The 15794-nt window shown below is 38.4% G+C and overlaps 1 pseudogene; it reads left to right on the top strand.

Moving 5' to 3' along the window:
- LOC139683462 (spermatogenesis-associated protein 7 homolog) overlaps positions 1 to 15024 on the top strand; it is a 51124-nt pseudogene extending 36100 nt beyond the window's left edge.
- The last annotated feature ends 770 nt before the right edge of the window (positions 15025 to 15794 follow it).

The raw sequence follows: 15794 nt of genomic DNA, 5'->3' as shown, positions 1-15794 counted from the left end.
CATAACTGTTTCACACCATGCTTTTAATCTTTCAGATTTTTAGAAGATTCACATATGAGACCATATCCTGTTCGCTTTTCTCAGCAGCCAGTTGAGGTTAGTGTGCTCAGTGTGTTACAAAGAAAAAAGAGTGGAACACACTGCTCATATGCAAAAGTTGTCCTGATTATGTGGAAATGAGATGGATAATGGATCCACTGGCTTTGTGGAAGATCAGTTAAGAGCAAAATTGAAAAATTAAATTGTCTAAAGAAAAGTGACTAAGATTGCAATTGAGACACTGAGCGCCTGGGGTTAGATGGGTCAACAGACACAGTGAATACGATAGGAACGGCTAAAGTAACTGGGCTCTCTGAGAAACGCAAATGAGGCATTATGCAATGTGAAAAACACTATCCCAAAACAAATCTGCTCTTCTGAAAGCAGAGCTCTTTCCTTCTTGACTGACCTTTTTGGTTGGTTTACAGATTTTCACTCCATACAAATAATAACTTGGAGCTCATAAATGTCCAGACAAAGTGTTATTCACTCAGTCTATGGTCCCTACTGCAATATGTTACATAAGACTTTGTTTGGAAGTTGTACTCCATTAGTCATCTGGATTTTTAAGATGAAATGGTAGAATGATTTCATTAATTTTAGTGCTCTTGAAAATAGAGGCTGCTTAACAATAGCTAAAGCTATGTATGTTAGAGACGTTTTGTTTGGTTCCTTGGCCTGTGCACCCCTTTCCAGAATCTATGCTGAATTTCTCACAGCTCAGCCAAAGCACCACAAGCATGATTTGTGACAGTCCTATGCAAGCTAGACTATTTGATTCCTTGCTCCAATCACCAAAACCTTCATTTAACAATATTATAAAGATAAGACCTTTTCTCATTTGATGATCCACAGCAAAAGATAATTTTGATATCAATCTCATTTTCCAAATCCTCTTTCAAAAATATATTTTACATGTCCTTCTAAAGAAAAACCTGTTATATTTGTATGAAATCTGCAAAGGTCTTCCATTTTGTCTGAAATTATTATTTCCTTTATAGCATTCGTATCATTTCTCTCAGGTCTTAGAAGCTTCTTTCCGTTTCTACTCACATAAACTATCTCATAATAATACTTGTTCATTATTTATAAGAGTGATTGACACTCAAGATGTTTATTTCACATGAGCTGGCATGTGATGTCATTGTGATTTTGATATGTTGTGAAATCAGATCATTTCCCCTGGTCTTCTGAATGGAAATACATAATGTTAATACAAAGATAATTAAACAAATTATCTACTTTTATTTCCACTTCCTTTTTGTGGCAGAACCATGACTTGTGGATTCACAATTCTGAAATACCATTTTCTTCAGGATTACAACTTGAAGAAATGTAAGTTAAGTATTAGTTCGTTGTTTTCAACTCTTTCAAGTTTCTTATCAAAATATTATAGTAGGAAACTAGTGGATATTTGAAAACAAGACACAAGAAACAATTACCAATAGCTATATGCAGTGAGTAGAGAGACTCTACTGGGAATGTAGGATTCAGCTACTTGTGTGGAAAATGTGGGATCAGAAAGCTAGAAAAGCTTTTCTTAGTCATGCCACTTCTCTTACTCTAGGCAAACTAAATATGCTAAGAATAATTAATAAATAAAAAATATTAATAACAATTTATCTTCTGATACCTATACTTTGTTCATTGGAACTGTTTTTAACTGATTATTCACAAAAGGCATAGATAATGAAAGTAATGGATTAGAGGAACTGACCAACAGAGCTGCCTAAATCCATAACGTTAAAACCTATAAACCTGAATAGTAAAAATAATGCAGAGTAGTAAATAGATTCAACACTTTTGAATATGTTCGTAAAACTCTTTATTTAAGTTAGTTTACTCTGAAACTGTTGCCTCTTTGGATGGTATTGTAAACCTGACTTATATTCAGGGCATGTTAAAGAAAGATGCTGACAGCTTCTGTATTTGTATAGAGAAGAAGAGTATCTTCATTTTCTCCAAGATCTCACAAACGATATTTTGATTAGAAGTTGTTATTAGAGAGAGTAAGTGCTTTGCCTTTTACATTTATTTCTTTGAGTAACAAAATTTTGACCAATTATTTAATCAGTGTAAAGAATTGGTGGGTTTAATGAAAGGTGTAACTCTGAATCCGTTTAATTTGATGAATATTTTTGTGACTCTACCTTATAGAAGTCATGATTCAAACTGAGTAGCTGAACAGAAAATATTTTCACCCAGCCTCATATTTCCCAGTGACTTCTAGTAGAAACATGGAAACATCATATTCTCTGCCACTGTTTTCAAGCCCATTCTCCTATACAATTTCGTGATGGACATTTTTGTTACATCAGTCTCAATCCAGTTCCTGGTCAAACATGAGCTAGGAAGCCATGGAGCTACAATGAGTCTTCCCTAGCAAAGTTCATCATATCATCATATTCTGTGTTTGGGAGTTCTTCCTCCTTCCTAAAAAAGCAAAATAAATAAACCCAAAAATTGCTTTCTTCAGGATGTATGTTCTATCAAGTTAATGATCTGTACATAAGGCTAGAGCAAAACACCCCCCATGCTGCTGGTGTCTTACCGTAGCATCCTTTTCTAGTTTCATATTCTGTACATTCTAATAGTAATCTATCATATTTCTAATGTTTAGAGAGCTGTGATAAACCGCAGGTCTGTGTATAGGCCTGCTAAAAGCAACAACATTGCGTGCCCCTTTCCTATGCAATTTTCTGGCCTTTGATAGAGGATTTAACCTCAATGTTTAATATTTTCATATTTGTCAAGTGCAGTGTTTTACTGCTAGAGAAGTGCTAAGCCCCTGAAATTAATCCAGCTCAGTCTTACACCAAAATATTTCTCTTTCAATCTAGAAGATTTCAGTTAAAATCCCTAAGCCCCTTTAAAAAAAAAAAGTGGCCATTGACACAAGTCATTAGTTTATTTTATGAGCAATCAGTTGAAGGTAAGGATTCCCCTCCTTCCTTCCAGGTATTGCAGTTTTCAGACTAATATAAGGCTCAAATTAGAAGTGAACTTTTTGGATACATTGGGAGGAGCCATAGCAGATTTGAAAAACAATGACTCAACACACACTGAAAATGTCACTAAGTATCATGCCTGCCCATATGTACAGTTAAAAAAAAGACAAGCATGTATGTGTGTGTCTGTGTGTCTGTGTCTGTATTTCTCTGTGTGTGTGTGTTTCTGTGTGTGTGTGTGTCTGTGTGTGTCTGTATGTGTCTGTGTGTGTCTGTGTCTCTGTGTGTCTCTGTGTGTGTGTGTTTCTCTGTGTCTGTGTGTCTGTGTGTGTGTTTCTCTGTGTGTGTGTCTCTGCCCGTGTCTCTGTATGTGTGTCTCTGTGTGTCTCTGTGTGTGTTTCTCTGTGTGTGTGTCTCTGCCTGTGTCTCTGTGTGTCTCTGTGTGTGTCTCTGTGTGTCTGTGTCTGTGTGTGTGTCTGTGTGTGTGTGCTGTGTTTCACATTAAGTCCAAATCGAAACATAGTGGGGCACCAAGGTGTTGGTGATTGGGCCTGTAGGGTAAAAGGACCATTCTGCTGATTTTAGATGGAGATTGTAGAAATGCTCTTCCCTCAAAAATAAAGTTAAGGAAAATATGTGGGAAATTATCCATTGTTTTCTCGGGTGATCTCTAGTAACAGAACTTAATTGCTCTGCGGAATAAAAGTGAGCAATCAATATTACCCTTTAATTTGGAATCAGGAGGTGAAGTTTTAAACAGGTTTTGTGCAAAACTGGAAAAGACACAACTAGCTAACCTGCCTTAGCTAACCTGCTGCTACAGGATTAATATGATAGACACATATTTTAATTTAGACCAGTTTTCTACAGATAAAATCATGAAAGCCCTCCCAATTCTAATACACAGCATGCAACCAAACCAGCTCTGCTGAGCACTGCAGCTCATTACAGATATTTTCATTTTTTACAATTGTCTGAAAATGCAACCAGCTCGGTTATGATTTTAGAACCTGGAGATCCAATTTCCCTGCTCAGATAGGTCTTGATTTTTACCAGTTCTCATCACCATAAGCACATCTTTTGCTTGCAGCTGGTCAGAGCTATAAAAAAAATATTGAAAGAACTTTCTGAAGACATTTCTCTTTCCCTAGTACATCTAGTTAAGAAAACTGACCATGAAAATTCAGCCTTTATTGTTTCCCTTGGAATTTACTGAAAAGGAGACCCAAGAACGAAGAAATCGTACAAATGACCTTCGGAGCCTAAACAGTGTTGGCTAGAGGCAGTTTAAAAGCCCTCTTTGAGTAATACCATATCCTGGACAAAGGACCCACAGCTACAAATGAATCAAGGAGACTTCTTGCAGTACTGCCTAGCACCCCAGTACCCTCAACAGTTTCACCCAGTTAACATGGTGGGACAATACTTGACAATACCAAGAGAGGCTTAGAACCCACCAAATTACAGAGGAGAGCTACTACATTGTGATGGAGAGCACCAATATTCTTACATTTATGTTAAATTTGGAAGAAGAAATTGAAATTATATACATAAAATCTGTCCCTAGAATAGTTCCTTCCAAACTGCATGAACTTGGAATGAGAATATCCAATAACCCCAATATCCTTAATATTTTAGTTACCTACATATACAGTAGAGATGGGGAGGGGATGAAGCAAAAATGAAAAGCTGGGATGCATTTTAAGTGATCTGAGACAGGCTGAGTGGTTATTTTCCATTTTGAAAGTATATGGCCTTTGAACAGTTGGTTTTTTTTGAACTGATGTTCCCTTTTTTCTTTTTTTTAAGGACATTAGAAGATGTATTTCAAATGCACATTAAAAGTAAGAGGCATAACCTTGATGAGGTGAGCAAAAAAAGTCTAGTATTAAATCTTCTGTCACCGCCAGTAGAAATGTTGTGTATTAATGCTGAGCAACAATTTATGGCAGATCGACTAGTACAAAATTTTAATAAAAGGCAAGGAGAAACTCCCTCTACAAAAGCATCAGTAAGGATGTTTTCCATGGAACACTGGTAAAGAGATTTTTTTTTGTACATTTTTGTGTATTACTCTAGTAAGGTTTCTAGAAGATAATGTAGTTGGCATGCAGAATGGCTTTAATTAAATGAAACCTGTTCATGAGGAATGCTTGTTACTGCACTTTTTTGCTGCAACTGCCATTTTCTGGAGCAAGAGGGACTTGTAGGCTGTGACTAGATCCTGTAAGAAGACCTTGTGCTTTAATAGCTTGTATACAGGAGTTTGGTCACCAAAGTAGAATATAAAACTCTAAGTCAAACATTACAGTCTCTTCATGTGGTGCCTGCTGAGACCTATACACCTCTAAATGCTTATCTGAACATCTCCCACGCTGAGTAGAAGCAGCCTGTGGAGGGGCAATAGGAAATGCCAGGCACAAATATACTGCCACAGTCCATTTCTCTGCAAGCCTGGCATCTTACCTAGGATGAGTGAAAGCACCTTTGCCCATTTTAATCCAGGGTTTAGAGCCCTCTCCTGGGAGCAGCGCTTGTAACTGCTCTTTGAAAAACTGTAAGGAATATGCTGTTTTCCATTTAAAAGTTATTCCCAGATAAGATGGCATTAGTGGTGTTGTCATTATCTTCATCTTTGCTGTTATCCCAGATTGGCTAAGTATTTGCCCATGAAATGGGCATGGCCATGAAATGGAGAGAACTTCTAGTGCCTTCCCCAGACTGAGGAAACCCAAATCCAACACTGCATGTCCTGAGTGGATGACTCAGCTGGGCTTTTGAACTAATTCCTTTAGGTTAAATAGTAGGAGCAAAATGGGGGACACTAGCACTGCAAACTGAGTTTGCAGCTCTCACAGAAAGCACTAGGTTTCTAGGTTACTTCCCAGTAACTGATAAATTCCTTCTTCTTTAAAGTCTCTGTATTAAAGGAAAACAAAAATTAAATAAAAAGACATTTCTAAGGGCCTGCAGCAGAACTGTGAGTTCTGCAGAGAGTGCAAGAATTCAGTCACAGCCTTCCACTTGCATTGCCTGCTAACTGTTGGTGGGCAGTGCACAGGTCAAGGGTCCTGGGGCTCTTCTGTCCCATGCTTCTCCTTTGTCCCACAGGGAGTGAGACTGTTAATTCTAGCCTTGAGGGGAACTTGATGCTTGAGTCTTCCTCTAGACCTGACTTTAAAGGCCTCTGTACAAGAAGGCACTTCATTGGCTCTGTTGACCCAAAGGATTCATGGTCAAGGGCTTGGGCATTGCCCTCTAAAGCTCACATTGCTGCAGCAGATTCAGGTGAAAACATTTCTGAGGAACTGGCATAGTATGGCTTTTAAATGGGCTGCCTTTGCCTATTTGTTCCTGCAAATTTGTAACCATTTAATATTGTACTTTCTTCAACACTAGGCATGTGGGAGTTACATGCATGATTTGCACATTGAATAAATATCAAAGGAATTATAAAACAATTAGAATGCAGAGTGTTATTTTGTCTTTCAAAGTGCTACAGTTAAGGGAGAGAAGGTGTTTTGGTAACTGTTTAGTTGCTGGACTGAGGGACAGTCAGTAGGTGAAAAAATGTTTGAGGAATATCTGAGCTGAAACAGCTGAGCTGAGCTGGTTTTGTGGGGAAAAATCAGCAGCTGCACCTCAGTTTAAGAGGATATGTAATTTACATCTGACTAGAGGATGCTGAACATATTTGTAAGGCCAACTGTTGCCTTAGAGATAGGGCAGAGAAACCTTTAATAGGAAACTGAAAGTACATCCTTCCTTCCAGAAGGATGAGTTTGTAAACAGTAGCAGACTTCTACTATGTCCTACTGCAACACATTTGATATCTAGGAATGCTTTGTTCTGCAGAGCTTAAGTCTGATGTTTTCACCTCCAAAATACTGACTGAAGACTTTAAAGAAACTCAGAAAAGAGGAGTGAAACTAACTAGTCAAGAACTAATTTAAAGATTTTTGTTGACCACATATTTGTATATTTAGCCATGCAATGATGAAAGGAAAAAGAACTAAACTGCCTCCCTGTATTAGAAGAAACAGCACGCACAGGAAAAAGAAGTGTTTTTGAGAAGATTAAATGAGAAGTGTAAGCATAACTTACAACAGGAGAAGCTTGTGAGCAGTGACATTTATTAGAACAGGCACAGTTCCCACATGAGAAGTAATGGAGCTGAATCGCTTTGAGGCTTTTAAAAGTGAATTGGCCAGCAAATGGAAGCGAATTCCATAGTGAGTGGACTTTTGTCCTACAAAAATGTGGTTTTCTCTCTTAATATGTTGTCTTCAAACCAAAGTCCTTCTATTTACTATCACTGTTTTCTGGACCAGGCAGACAAAATAACAAGGTGGAAACACATGTCAAGGTCTTTGTAGTCTCTTTTTTTAGCCATCCTGGATGCCTGCCAGCTTGTTATTTGGGTCCTTCTTTCTCTGGACTCTACTATTCTGTGTGCTTACTATCCAAAACCAACACACCCCTCTCCAAGTTCCTGCTGGCATATGCTCCAGTGTCTGAGATCTGTTCCCTAAAACAACCTCCACTTTGGTCTACTGCCAGTTCATACATCATGAAGATGCTTAAACCCATCCAAATGCATGGCTTGACCCACCATCCCTGTTTGGTCATGCTTCACAGCCAAGCAATCCTCACCACTTACTGGGGAATTCATGGCTTTAGTACCTGCAGCCTCTTCTCCAGCTTTGAGAAAAAGAGCAGCACCATTGCTCTTCCAGGGACACACTTAATTGGATGTTACATAGTGACTGAGGGGAAGAAGAATGCAATTAATTGCCTAATTCTATTATGAAAAAAAGTAGATAACTTCAGAGCAAAGATGAAGAGAATGGAGAAAGATTATAGGAAACACATGGAGGAAAGAAAGACAGTGCCTCAAAGACAAGGGCCTTTTGAAATAACTTGCATCTTCACTTTTGATGTTGTTCTCTGCGTATCTGCATAGAATAGTCATTGGTGTAAAGTGGGGCACAGAGGGCAGTGCTATCATTGGACTCCCAGCACAAGAGATTTTTCAATCTGATTCATCAAGGTGTCAGAGGAGCAATTTTTTTTTTTTTTTTTTTTTTTTGCTTTACAACATGCAATGTCAAATAGTGTGTCCAGGAGAAAGCATACACCAATCCTTCCACCAAGATTTATTTCTGCTGCTCACACTGTTTCACTGCCTCTGCAGACTGCATTCAGTGGTCTGCTTAGAAATCTTCAACTGAGGGTTCTTTTCACCTGCCCAGTTCTGGATGTCCAAATGTTCTTTTATGTTTTAGAACTGCAGGGTTTTTTCTAGCACACTACTTAGAAAACTGTAGAGGTTTTCCAACAAATTTTCACAGAGCAAACAAGTTCCCCCATTTTCTATAGTAATGAAATGGTCTCCACTCAGGAGAGCTTGTAAAAGTTGGGGGGTTTTGTCTAGGCCCTTGCTCAAATTCAACATCAGGCCCTTTTATACCTTTAGAAGTGCAAGGATGACATTTCTGCTGCAGAACCTGATCCATACTCAGATACACTTCAAGAAGCCATCAATTCAATGAAAAATATTTCCTTAAAAAGAAAACCAAAAATTACTGGTTCTTGCTAAGAGGTGCAGGTAAAAGGATAGCTCTTATAATCCAAGAAAGTGGAAGAAGTGTTACTCCTGGGCTTGAAATGGGCCCTGAAATGGGTCTGTAAGTGAATCATTTCAGGAAATTGATGGGAAACCAACACAGTACCTGCAGGGGAGAGGGATCCATCAGTACATCAGTCTTCCAATAAGCAAACTGTTCCAAGTAACTTATTTCCTGGAATTTTATCATATGAAGCCAAAATCTTCTGAAGGCAAAGTAATATGTTACACTTGGTTTATGTCTTTGCTTTTAGGAGGATCATAAAGTGCTCACTCTTTAAAAAATACAGTGCAATGACACCAAAAGTTTTATCTCAAATGAGGGGAAGACTGAAGACAGCTGGTAAATGCAGCTCCCAGCAGTGTTACCAAATATTTCAGGACAGGAAAGCAGAACAGCACAGATAGCTGAACACTACAATGGTGTAGAAGCTGAAAGGCCATTTTATTTAACCAAATAAAATTATTTCCTCTGATTACTAGGCGAGTATAGCCTCAGTGATAAGACCTGGCAGGAAGTGTCATTGGGTCTTTCATAGCCATTAGTGGAAAGGTCTATTTTCACATTCGTAAGGCAATAAAATCTTTTTTTATGTACTACATCCCAGCACTATCTTGAGTCACACTGAAGCAGCTATGGGAGAAAGCAACTTGTGCTTAATCCCTGGTACTGTGTCCTACATGTTCTCTGCCCTTCCCTTCTTTAAGTGCCGTACCCTTTCTACTTAGCCCATCATGTCTCATGGGATTGCTTTAGGAGATACATCAGAAACAAGTGTGGTTTGGGATGCTAATGCAATAATTAGTGGCTTAATCATCAAAGTGAATAAGCAACTTACCAACAGTCACTTTCAGCCCTGTACACTGTTACCATTTAAATGGAGAATTTTGTAATGTACCATAATTAGATACTGCACATGGGAAAGTTTTAAAAGCAAACCAGTAAAAATGAAAATGACTGCTCTGAGATGAGCACAGAACCCAAGTTTATTCTTCTCACAACAGAAAATGTCAGTGATCTGGTATGTGGAAACTTTCTTCCAAACCATACTGACCCAGTGGCCCCAACACAGGCAGAAAAGGAAGTGTCCTGTGAAACAAGTTCTCTTCCATGTGGGACTAACAGTAGGAATCTTCTATTTTGGCAAAGCGGCATGGCTAATATTTTTTAGAAATTCCAGCATGAATATTTTCATTTCAATTTCTTAAGTTTCTTCTGAAGTTTCAACTGGATTTACTAGTTTTACTGCCTGCTCTGACTGTTTATACTATGTAGCCCTCCCCATTTCATATGCACATTCAGTGGTGTGCTTGCAGGGGCAAATACCCATTTCTTCAAGTACGTATCTGCCAGAGTAAACCCGTTTCCATACATGGAGACAATTGGAAAATTGGATGAGTATCACATAAACATGGTCCATCTCAGCAGAGGACACATGTACAGTAGACTCTTCACACCTACCTAGCTGACAGCTTTGGTTACTTCAGCCGCTGGAACCAAGCATAACTCCAAACCATGATTTAGGTATATGTCACCAAGCTTCAAAATGAGATGAGGGAAAACTCTCATAGTTAAAACACAGTTATCTCACGTAGATACAACACAGGATCCAATCTGCTAGCTCAGCACTGTGCAGGCCTGGCAACAAACTCTCATAGTTCTCAGCCTTCCATAGCCTTAGCTGCTATACTGGATTTTTCCCTTTTGTTAAAGGTTCATTATAGCAGTCAACTCAGCAAGACAGAACACAGAAGATATAAAATTACTTTATAGTATTTACAAAGAGCAGCCTTGCTGATAGGTTCTAATAACGTTTATGTTAGTTCAGAAATTATTGCAAGAATCCTTTTAGAGCCATGGAAAAGGTTTTAAAGTTGCTCTTTTCATTATTCTTGGGTCCTTCTTAATGTTTATCATGGTCATAAACTTCTCAAGAGAAAAAGATACTGAAGACTGCAAATCTCATCAGTCAGTGACAAAGCATTTGAACAGAGGAATCCATTGGATCCCCATCATAAGGAGTATATCTTGCTCCATATTTTCTGAACACTAGTATGCTGAGCTGCAAAAGTAATTTCTTTTGAAACACTGGGCATTATGTGTTTCCTACTCATGGATACTGCCAATTGCCTTTACTAAGCTTCAACAAGAACAACTAATTTTCTGTTATAAGTCTTTAAGATTGAATGCCCATTGCAATGATCTTCAAATTGAGCAGTTTTAAAATTTTCCCAGTGAGTTTCTCAGAGTTTGCCCATCCTTTTTCCCTTTCTGTATGATAGCTTCTAGACTCCCTTCCATGTCAAGAATACCCTCAGGTATTCCTCCATAGAAAAAAGAGGCCATTGTGATTATCACCTCCTAATAAAACAAAATTCAGTGAGGATGCTTTAGCAATTCTAATTGATTAACCCACAATCCATTTTCCATTTGATTCATTCTTACAGTAATACTAAGAATTTTCTCAATCTTGAGCAAGTCAAACCACACTGGTCAGTGTACCATTTTGCAATCACCTGCCATTGCGAATCTACTTATGTATTTTTCAAGGCAGGTGAACTGTTTGCCTGCTTACTTAAGTAGCTGCAATCGAAACTGTGGACTGCATATTTCATCACCATTTTCCCTTCTCCCATTATGATGACACAGGATCACTGTTGTATTTAGCTACAATTGTCTTGGTTCTTTTTAAGGCTGAAATAGAGAAACAAAAGGGATCCTATTAAAACATAGACTAAAAGCCTGGTTTGCTTCAATGAATTCTGGATGTTCAAGCTGGTGTCTTACCTATGAGGAACCAGTGCATATGGTAGGCATAACCTTGGACTGCATGCAGTCCTAAGCCATAATGTAGCAGCCTTCCACATTATTCTTATGAAGAAAAGGTAAATTTGCTGCTACTTTATAAAAAGTGTTTCATGGAGATCTGCTCCATGGTAGTTGGCTGCAGGCGGTTTTCACCACCTCTTCTGCAATCTTGCCTCTGTGCTTCTTTCCAGAATGGGATTTTCCAGGAGGATTTAGCTAAAAGAGAGATAGTCTGAACTGCAAAATTTCTTGTAAATGAAAGACAAAGGCTTTGAGACTACTTTGGTGAGTTAGAGGAAATAAATGAATGAGATAGTGGGGACAAAAGTGAAACACCTACTCAACTGAAACCTCATTTCAGTCGTTTTCTCCAGTTAATTAAGTATTAAGGAAAATGGATGCAGAAAGCACATTTTAAAGCAATCAAGTACTGCCAGAAATCAAACCAGCAATTTGAAAAGAGAACAACACTACTCTCTGGCATCTGACAAAATAAGATATTTGACAGGGAACAATATGTGCAGTACTGGTTAATTGGGAGGCGAGGAGAAGAATAATCATAGCTGCATTACTGAATTTATAGAACTATCTCCAGTGTACCACAGGGACGATGTGAATTTGTGGAATCTCCTGCCTGCTTCAGCAAGCCAGCAATCACTTGCATTCCCATCAACATTTTTTTCAATGTACCCTAGACAGCAGTGCAGAAATAGTAACTGTGGTGGCTGAAACCAGAATCGCCTTTAAAATGACTGCAAAATCCCCACTTTTCTCTACTGATGAAGTATGGTATGGGATAAGAAAGAAGTGGGGAAAAAAATCTTCATTAATGCTTGCTCTCCTTTGTTACAGTTCATCAGAGCAGGGAACAAACCTTTACCAGTTACCTAGGTATGGAATATGGCAATTCCTGCACCAGTCCTATAACAGGTTAGGTTGACTGTGTGTCTTTCAGAGCATCAGCTTTAGAGCAAAGACAAAAATTTTTTTCCCCTAGTTTTTAGTTCTAAGCTGTAGTCAAATACAGTGTGAACTCAACTTGCCAACTAACCTACATTTTAGAAGCTCTGGCAGAGCAATCAAAGCTTTATTGTGTTCCCTGCAGTTGGTTCACTGAACTTCCATTTTTTTCCATGTCATTTTAGCACATTAAAATGATGCTTACAAGCACAAGCATGCTGCTTTGTTGAAGAAGTTAGCAATGGGGATCGAGACACTTTATTTCCTACCCATACTGAAAACACTTTATAAGGGGTTGGGTAGTTAATGGACATCGTTATTTAGATTCTTTGATATAAACCAATACTTTCATGTGTAACTGCTAGTCTCAGCAGTAGATTTGCTGATCTGAAGATAACATCAGAAATCAGATACCAAAGATATAAAAAGAGAGGTAAAAGAGCAGCTGACCAAGCTAAACAAGGAGTTAAGCAAGTAGATCAAGAATCACAAAAGAGATTCTTTCCCTCTGTAATTGCTCACAAGATATTTACAAGAAAAAAACCTCCAAATGGTCATCTTCATTGCTACTTTTAGCCTCCATGATTGGAATCCGAGTTAATTAGGTTAATCCAAAATTAAGTTAATCCAAAATGTGCTCCCATCAAGAGAACTAAAATCTTCAATCCCTTAGTGCCAGGCAGTGCCTAAAGCCATGTGCATCTTTGAATACCAATAACAGTGCTGAAAATAGAGTGTTTTTCAACTTGGGGTCAAAAGAACACAGAATATTTCCCTTTCTCTATACTGAAAAAAAAAAATCGAAGGAGTCTCCAAGTACAATTAATAATTTTCCACTTCTCTGTTTTGCCTCTAAAACAGAAAAAGTCAGTAGTGTAATGGGGATACAGAGTCTTCATGAAAAAGTCAATCTCTCTTCACAAGATCAAATGTATTTACACTGATTTTATGTGGTACTCAGCAGGCTGCCTAAATAAAGGAACCCTGAAATACCACCTAGTACTGAGCAGATTCTCACTACACTTTCATCTGTTTAATTTATGAAGCACAGTGGCAGAAAAGCAAAATACAGAAAGCTGCTGATTTTTCTGTGCACCCATCTATCATCGAGCTTTCACTGAAGTATTTCAACAGCTGAATTGTCAATAGAGATCATGATTTGTCTGCTGTTATAAAAGCTTCCAGGAAGACAAATAAAACCATGCAAAAAACTAAGCAGATTTAGCTATTTTATAGCTATATCCTGTTTTTCTAAGTTCCATAGTTTCTGCACTGCAACAAGTGCTTGGGTGTGCCTATGAGTGTGTCAGAGAACATGCACATACACATATATAGATCATCTCCTGTCAGAAGAACTATACATAGACCATACCATATATTAAGCAAATTCACTATGCTTTTGAATACTGCTATTGCAGTCTGCTTACACCACAGTCCACCTTGCATTCAGTTGTCAACATCATCAAGAAATTCAAACAGCTGTTTTCAATTGCTGTTTTCTGCAGAAAATTACTGGGAGCCTTTTGTAATTTGTGCCTTTTTAGGATAAAACAGCAAAAGCAGAGGGAGGTGAAGTCATTTTGAGGGTTAGACAGCTGAAATTTCAAACAGCAGGAACAGGGATCTGGCATCTGAAACTAGTTCTGGGACAAATTCAGAGTGTTCTCCAGCACCTGGATCATGGAGTGGCACTGCTTTCCCTACTGTACAGTGTTTAGATTGTTCAGCAATGTTACTCTGTCTAAAAGGAACTTGTTTGCAACATGTCGTAGAAAAAGATCCCCATTAGGTGTGTGTTGCACTTTTCTCTGTCATCACCTTCTAGGTTTTAGAGCACTATCACATTATCGTCCAATATACATTCCTGAGACTAGACACATTTGGATTTGGATTCCTCCTGGTATTTTTCTTTCTCTGTTTAAAAGCACACTAATTTGCATCAACTGCAGGGCATATCAACAAAATCAGTAAGACGGATAGAGAGAGTGTGATTCTTCTTTCAGCTCCATCTTTCCCTCCCACTCGCTGTTACTGGACTGGCAGACCCTTCCAAATGGTCCCACTGTGAGCCAGCAAACATTAGTGATGGCAGCACCATACCCAAAGGGTGGAACTGCAGTGCAGTGCAGAGCATCTGCTGGAAACTGAGGCTTGAGAAAGTAGCACAGGTTCATGTTCAATAAACAGCATTTCTCCTACTAAGGATCAATCTTTAAAAAATTTGCACAACTCTATCCAAATGGTAGTTAATTAGACTGCTGCTATGCCACAGGATGCCCGGGGCTATCTGAGGCCTCCACTGCTGTGCTGTTCCTGCACTCAGAGTTTGGAGAACTCTTGATCATCCCTGAAGCTGCATGGGCTCCAGAAGTCAGGGCAGGATGTGGCCTGAGAACCCTTTAAATTCTGACACATGAGAGATCAGTTCCAACACTGGCCCTTATTAATAATAATTCTGGAAGAGCAGCAGACGAACAGATCTCATTTCATGTTTCTCTTTCGTTACTAGGTAAAAATGAGAATAATAGTTCAAAGCCTGAAGAAGGAGCTGAACATCACAAACCAGCCAGACTCTTCCATCAGCTGTGAGGGCAAATGGTACAAGGATGCCAGCATTCCTGCAACATGCTTTTAACTCCAATTTTGGGCATTCTAGAGAGCATTCAAAATCAGTTAGGACAGCAAACTAGATTTTACACCAATTACAATGTAAACCTGGGATAAACAGGAAAATGAAGAAGAGATCCACCTAATGCATCTTCCCATGATGTAATACAGTATCGCTATGGCAACAACCAAATTAGCATGCTAAGAACAATACCAGAGGACCAAAGACATTTTTACAGGGATTTTCACAAGCAGAATAGAAAGCCAGATACAAGAGTCCTTTCATTCGTTACAGGTGTCTGATAAAATACATCCTATGCAATCCTACTAGGAATCTTGATGAAGCACTTGGATTTTTTTTCCTCTGCATGCTTGATAAACAGATAGGTTGGAAATTAAGCTTTTTATACAGCTTCCCTATGTGAACTGCAACCTGAAGTCTCATCAGTTTGCATCTGGATGTAGATTATTAAGTCCCACTTTCAAGAGATTTAGGCATTAATCCAGGATCTCTTTAAAATCTTAACCTATATTAGCTCATATGTCAAAAAGCTAAGACTAGCTAGTACTACAATACATATTAGTTACTGAAAAAACAGGCCTTGAAATCTTTCAAAATGCAAACATTTCACACTTAATGAAATCTAAACACTTAAAAATACAAATGCAGCCAAGTAGGAAAATATGTAACAACTAAAGCCCCAATATTCTCTTTTACTGATTATATTCACTTCTTTCATTATAACATAGTTGTTTAAATTTGTCTTGTTAAGATTAGACAGCTTTCTAAAGATAGATGTTTTTT

Source organism: Pithys albifrons, chromosome 2 (assembly GCF_047495875.1).
Source record: "Pithys albifrons albifrons isolate INPA30051 chromosome 2, PitAlb_v1, whole genome shotgun sequence".
Lineage (NCBI taxonomy): Eukaryota > Metazoa > Chordata > Aves > Passeriformes > Thamnophilidae > Pithys > Pithys albifrons.
This window is presented reverse-complemented; position numbering and strand designations above follow the sequence as displayed.